General features: G+C 52.7%; 1 protein-coding gene across 10 annotated transcripts in view; it reads right to left on the reverse strand.

The window, feature by feature from the left end:
- The window catches only part of TIAM1 (TIAM Rac1 associated GEF 1), a 189,340-nt gene extending 183,327 nt beyond the window's left edge, over window positions 1–6,013 (reverse strand). For 9 of the 10 annotated variants that reach the window (XM_074902654.1, XM_074902626.1, XM_074902643.1 and 6 more), the window contains exon 1: window positions 5,966–6,013. The gene's annotated coding sequence lies outside the window, so the exon portion shown is untranslated. Of the gene's footprint in view, window positions 1–5,150; window positions 5,264–5,965 lie in introns of those variants that run through there. The other variant, XM_074902608.1, reaches the window with a different exon arrangement.
- Window positions 6,014–7,205: the final 1,192 nt, after the last annotated feature.

Here is a 7,205-nt window from a genome sequence, read left to right on the forward strand (position 1 = left end):
GTTACTGCACTACACAGACCCACTTTGTGTTGACGTCTTTTCCATCATTCTGAAAAGGGAAATATGGTCTTGCCCTCTAGTGAGTCATACAATTAGGCAAAGTAAACGAGTTGTCAATAAACCTTTGATTGTTCAATGACACATCACTAATAGGAAAGCAAATGTACACTGCCAGAATCCATGACATGATAGCAATAATTTTCAAGTTACGCTTGATGTTTCTGTGATGAAGCTATTTTCAGTTGCTTTGAATCTTCTTCAGAAAAGTCAGTCTTTGAATAAAAAAAAAAAAGTTGTGATTGTTCTGAGCTCAGATGCGTGCATTTAATCAGTTCAGGTGTTTAAATTATTTATCCATGAGGAGGAAAACTGTACTAATCTTAGGAACAGAGCATATGAAGGGGAAAAACAATTAGACATAAAGACGTGCTGAATAATGTGAAGCAGTAGAGAATTCTCTCATGCCCGAGATAACTGTGACTAAGAGTGTTCCAAGTATTTATGTTAATGCAGCCTGGGCTGCAAAACTCAAAATACAGAGATTTGCTGCTACTAGAAGAATATTTCCCAACCATTAGGAAAAATGATTGTTTCCAACAACCATAAAGCCCCAGTCAAAAGTTGGTATTTACGCTAGTTTGAAAGAGCAGAACTTTTTCAAAACCAAAAACAGTGTCTGGAGAAAACAGAATACTTGGTGGACTCTTCTTCCATAAGTAAGTGTGACATCCAACGTGCTGGACCAGACTGACTCTCCTCATCGCTCAAGCATAGACATTACCTCCCACTTTTCTTTTTTGATCTTAACCTTTTCCTCCATTTCACTTTTCAAGGCCAAGGGTCTACCCAAGCTCAAGGGAGACCTCCCAGGTGAAAGACAGACAGGGTGGGAGCACCACCCTAGCCCACTGCAGCCTTGTTAGATTGCTCCCCCAGAAAAGGTTACCCACAGAAGCAGCTGATCAGGCACTACAGCTGTAGGTCCCCAGGTGGACTGAAGGGCTGTGTTAACACACCAGGACACCTAGTTAAGAACACAAGACCTTCCCACCACCCTTGCTCACTGTCTGCTCTTTCAAGGGAAGATACTCCTAAAATGTCTGCATTAATGGTGGAGGTATCTTGTTCCAACTCTCAAATGCCTGGTCCCTCAGAAGACTTGGCTTTATCCAATGAAATTAATGGAGAAGGTCAAGAAAGAGGTGCGTTTATACCGTGCACTGGAGAAAAGTAAAACGAGGTGTCCTGCAGCCAAGACAGATGCATTTACGCAATGTTGAATCCCAGCGTTGGTACCTTCACTTAGAAAGACTTAGCCAATTGAGTTGATAGCATGGCACACACTGGTACTTTCTGAGCATGCAAGAAAATAAACCGGCGGTTCTTATTCCAGCCAAGAATCTGGCTCTTCTCCCAGATTGTTACCAGTTTTCTCCGCCTCACCACCCAGCATGCAACATCGCCTGACTTGAAGGTGGCTTGCGGCTACTGACCAACAGCCTGCTCCTATGCAAACAAGCTAAAAATCCCTTCTTGGTCTATGCCATATCACAAAGGTTGGGCTGACTACAGAGAAAACAAAATCCCCACCTTTGCTCAAAGAGACCCAAGAAGAAGTTCAAGGTATTTCAACTCACTTCAAACCATTGCCAGCTGCTGTTTCAATCATTTGGTTTCTATAATCTGGGCAACACACCAAAGATCACAAGGTCTGGGTTTAAGTTTCATTTAAAAACCATCTCGTAGGAGAAGAATCATTCCTCCATTTTATTAAGCAAAAACCATAGGCTGCTGACAATGCTATTATAGACGGCAACATCAATGGAACATTATATAAAATATATAGAAAGAAAACCATTGAGCTGGAAGGTTACTAACAAAAATAGAAAGGAAGATCCCTGAGACATTCTCTTTGTAATTCCTTTTTACACAAGCCAACACTTAAAGCCTCTTGGCTGAGATTCCCCAGGTAACCTACAAACCATTTTACAGCATCACTGCTCAAACCAATCTGATTATCTAGTTGGACAATTTATAAGGGAATGACATGCCTATTATTGACAAAATTCTTTACAGAACAAGGAGAAAACGTACAATGCAGATACATCAACTTTTTTGAAAGTAACATTGGCTCAAATTGAATTATAATGGGTAAGTGACCTGTTCTGTTGCCAGAGGTTCTTGGCATGACTGCTCAGAAGAAAAGCATCTGTGAAACACTGCAAGAGGGACTCAGTTCCACAAGGAGCAGCAGCCAAATGAGAGGGAGAAAGAGAAGGAAAAGAAATATATATATCAGACCTGCCTCTGGCACCACAGCCTGCCCAACTGCTCCCAGGTACTACAGGGGATCCTGAATCCCCTTCTTTCTCAGGATTGATTCTTCAACCATGGGGATCCTTCATATTTGCTTTCAGCCAACACCAGCCTTTTTACTCGGTTTTGCTAGATTGCACTTCTGTCATTAGTTCTGGTTAAAGATACAGATGAGATGGCACTTCCATTTCTTTCTTTAAGTAAAGTGCCTTATGTTATAACTCTAAGGATAATTACTTTGGGGGCTGAAATTTCCCATTCTTGTTCTCATCGCAGAGGTATATATCTGAAGATCTGCTTGGTCATTTAAGGTTTTTAAACATGTTCTCAGATAAGCACAGCTGTATTTTTAACAGTAGCTAAAATTACAGAATTTATGAAAGGAAAATTTGATGTGATATTTTGTGCTTTAGTTAACAGTCTTCCAGATTAAAAGCTCCAGTTGCTCTGGAAACTGTAACTTGGACACAACCATGTAGATACATCAACCCCTTGGCTATAAATGAAAACACTTTAGCAACACTGCACATTTGCATGACAAATGTTTTTTTAAAACAAGCATTGCATCCTGATCTTCATGTAGGAAGGGCACATCCCGAGCCCTCCACACAGGGCACAGTTCTCTGTCTGCATCTCCTGTAAGCCTCAAGAGAAATGACTGAGCAAGAGCCAAGACAGCGTGTGGACCTACCATTGAGACAACAACACTCCAGACAGGGGGGAGATGGGAAACACAGGTGAGTATTTGAGGGATATGCCAGAGATTCAAAGAAGGACTGTTTCCTCCCATGTTTGCGTGGTGCCTATCACACGCAGGCACAGCTGGAAGAAAACACTGGTACCAAAAGGAGGCCTTAGAAGACAAATAGACATGGTGGGCAGGCCAAGATCTGGTAGACAGAGCCCTCAGCCACTGGCCCAGGAGAAGGCAGAAGGAAGCCAGGAGCTGGGAACGGAGCAAAGATGACAGACATCGGGAGAAGGAAAGCAGTGGGGGATGCTCAAAAGCAGAGTAGGAAGAAGGAGTATGCGGTGTTTGTGGAGGAGGATTGGACACAGCGCAACACCAGAAGCCAGATACTTTTTTTTAAAAAAGGGGGAAATATTACATACGTATACAGCCTGAGTGCTGGTTGCTGTGGAAACCATAACTTTGAATTCAGTGGCTAAAACCTAGCATTGCTATTTATACCATGCTCCTCACTACTGCACGAGAACTTCGTCTGAGAATCAGAGAGCTCTAGCACCAGACAAACGTGTTTTTTCCCCTGTTACACGCAGTGATCCTTTCAAATGATGCCTCACGAGGTTTTTCCAATGTTCCTGGCCACTGAATGACTACATGGCATAATCACCTCTGATGGAAAAAAAAAAAAACAACACACCACTGCCTTTCCTCTTCCAAGCAAGATCAGATGAATCACTGGACATACATCGGGTAGGATTCACGGAATTCTACTTCGGTCAAGAGTAACCGGAGAAGCCAAAAAGGCCATTTAAAACAGCAGTATATCTTGTTTCCCTTAAGGCAAATTACAGTCAGCATTGCATGAGATTATGGAGAGCCAGATCCCAAAGTCAGTTATCATTAAACGTGACGAGCATTTGTTTAAGAACTACAGGTTATTGCCTTTAATATAGCAGAAAGTATAATGGGATCACTAATGCAAGAATAACAATAACAAAAAGGCTACAGACTAAACTCCTGTTGAGAGAATCCCTTTAAAAAAATCCCCTTAGAATTTCTTTTTCAAGTTGCTCTGCTGTTCAAGAAGGAAGCAGCTTTTTCCTCCATGAGAAACATGATTCTGGGGCAGCAAGTGTTCCTGCAGCCTAAGTGGGAGCAGGACAAATCTGCCTGTAACCAAAGCAGAGGTGAGCCAAGTCCCCACCGGTATGTCACATTCCTCTTCCACCTGCACCATGCCAGGGGCCGGAAGGGCAGAACACAGTCCCATTCCTCACCCCCTCCTAAACCATGTTTTATCTTGAGTAGTATGGAGGGGCTCGTGTAGCACGTTCATCGCCACTACCAAATATACACTGTAACTACCACAGGTGCACGGATCAGGTTTTAAGACACTGCCCAGGACCTGTGCGCATGTCGCTCCCCAATCAAAGAGCTCGTGGCATACAAGGGCATTTAAGGCAAAAGCCAAGAGAGAAAACCACAGCTCTTTCCAAGGTCACTAGCACCTTCAAAATCCCATGGGACTATCCCATCCGTGTGGGCTCATTGGGAAGCAGCGAGGACAACCATTACATGCAATCCCATGAGCAATACTCTGCCTGAACAAGGCAACTTTTGCCCGGGGAAGGGTCGCCGGGGATTGCGCGGGGACAGGGGCAAAGACGCAAAGACTTGGCCAAGGGGCTCCAACAGCTGCCGAACCAGGAGGGGTGGAAGGAAGTCACTCTGCGGGATCAGGCCCTTACGGCTAAGGTGAAGGAGGTCTTGTTTGCCCTTGTTCCGTAATTTATATCACAGCATTGAAGTGTCATTGAAATTGACAGAAGCATTTTAATAACACAGGAAGGGTAAAAGATGCTCTAATCACAAATTAGGCACCCAAGTAATCACTCCGTAGATCTCAGCCTCCCCTAATTTATTCCAATACATTTTTTAATCAGAATTTCATACATAGCAAAATGATTAATAAGTCACAAGCACCACCTATTTCCAAGCTCCAGCCAGTTTTCACCAGCCCGGGGTCCCCTGGCAGGCACGGAGAGAGGGAAGCGGGAACGCAAGACGGACGAGGATCGGAAAGTCGATCCCCCAGCGCTTCCCAATCCAACGTGGTAGTACCGACCTGCGCGCTGGAATTACGCACCCGTTCCTGCAACTCTCTACGTAAAACCGCATTTGTGGCAGCGCTTTCCGTCAAGCCGAGGACTGCGTGCAGCACCCGGGAGTCCCGAACTTCAACAAGGGCAGCGGGGGCAAGCTGCGCCCTGCCTCCGGCGACCCCAGGCGAAAGCACCGCCCCTTGCCCGCTACCCGCTCAGGAGGTGCGTGTGCCCCAAGTGACCCCCGGCTGTCCCCCCCGCACCGCGCCCAGTTCGGCTCCCCCACAGCAGCAGCATCACCCGGCGGGGAAGCGGCCCGGCGGCCGCCGCCACGCCGCGCGGGGCCAGCACCGGGCAGCCCCGGCTGCTGCGGCTCTGCGGAGCGGGGGGCGCGACAGTCCACGCACAGACACCCCCCCCCCCCCCCGCCCCGGGGGCCGGCGGTGACATTCTAGGCGCAGGAGCGGCGCCGCCGGAGGCCGGCTGCCGTAGGGCCGGCTCCGGAGCCGCGCAGCGGCGGGGCCGGACCCCGGGCGAAGAGCCGCGCACCCCGGCGGGGCCACCCCCGCGCCGCCACACCGTTGCGGGGAGCGGCGCCGGCTGCCGGCGGCCCACACCGCGAACAATAAAGCGGGCCTCGGCGAGCCGGCCGCCCGCCCACCCGCCCGCAGCGGAGCGGCGCGGCCGCGGCCCCCCGTAACGCTGCCCGGGCCCCGCGGTGCGGGCGGCAGCGGAGGGGCTGCGAGCCGGGCCGCGGCGCCGCGCAACGCCCCCGGCGCGGGGCGCTCCGCCAGCGCGCACCGGCGTGAGGGGAACGGCCGTGCGAGGGGGACGGGGACGCGATCCGCCGCCCACTCACCTGCCGCGGCCGGGCTCGGCGCCGAGGGTCGTCGTCGTCGTCGTCGCCGCCGCCGCCGCCGCCGCCCGCCCAGGGAGCTGCTCCCCGCCGCCGGGCGCCCGCGGCCGCCGCTCAGAGCGCGCCGCCGCCAATAGGCGCCGCTGCCATATTGTTACTGCCGGCGCTGCGAGGGGCGGCGCCGGCGGCCGCCTTGGAAACCGGCGGCCATTGGCTGCCTGGCGAGTCAATCCGGGCCGTGCGAGCCAATAGGCGGCGGCGGCGGCGAACAGCGGGGCGTTCGGAGTTGGAATGTTGTGTGACAATGGCCCACGCGGCTCCCGGCCGGGAGGGGAGGGGCCGCGCCCCGGGGGGTGGCGGGGGCGGGCGGCCGGCCCACCCCCCCCGCACCCCCCCGCACCCCGCCGCACCCCGCCGCACCGCTGAGCCCGCAACAAAAGCGGCCGATGGGGCGTGCGGGCCGCCCGCCGCGCGCGGAGCCCGGCCGATCGGGGCGGCGGCGGCGGGAAGCGCGGGGCGGCGGGCGAGGTTTGCGCGCGCGGCGGCGGCGGCGGGGGGCGGGATCGGGATCGGGATCGGGATCGGGATCGGGATCGGGATCGGGATCGGGATCGGGATGGGCTGCGGGCGGGGAGCGCTCGGCTCCGGGGTCAGCCCGGCTGCTGAAGCGCCAGAGGAACCGTCCTCTCACCGCTCCCGGCCGCTCGGCTCCGGCCGCACCGCCCCGCTCGGGGTAGACGGTTCCTGGCCGCTGCGCGGGGGTCGGGAGCTGTGAGAGGAAGCCTGAGGCGGTCAGGCACCTTCCTCTCAGTTCCAGACCCCTCCGGGAGCCCAGGGCAGCGCTGAGCTTTCCCCGTCTCTCCCTCCTTCACGTTCACCACCTGACATAAAAGGAGCCGCGGCCCAGCCCGCGTTGGTGGCACCGGATTTTTCACCTAGGCCTTCTCTGCACTTTGCTTCTCGCTGCAGCTGCCATCCCGCCATCCCGCGCCACGTCCCCTTCCTTCTCTGCCGTTTACCGGAGACCCCCAGGCGGCAACGGCTATCGACGTGGCTCAGAGACACAAACAGCTTTTTCCCTGTGCCGGCTCGCTCCTGTGCTACTTTTGCAGCTAAAGATTTTGAGGGAATTTAGGGCAGTGCTTTTGCTGTGCATCACGCACACAGACTCTGTTTGATGGGACACACAGGGAAGCCAGAGAGCGCCTTGACACAAACTGCCCCGGCTGCCAAAGTGTTGGCT

Source organism: Athene noctua, chromosome 1, assembly GCF_965140245.1.
Source record: "Athene noctua chromosome 1, bAthNoc1.hap1.1, whole genome shotgun sequence".
NCBI lineage: Eukaryota > Metazoa > Chordata > Aves > Strigiformes > Strigidae > Athene > Athene noctua.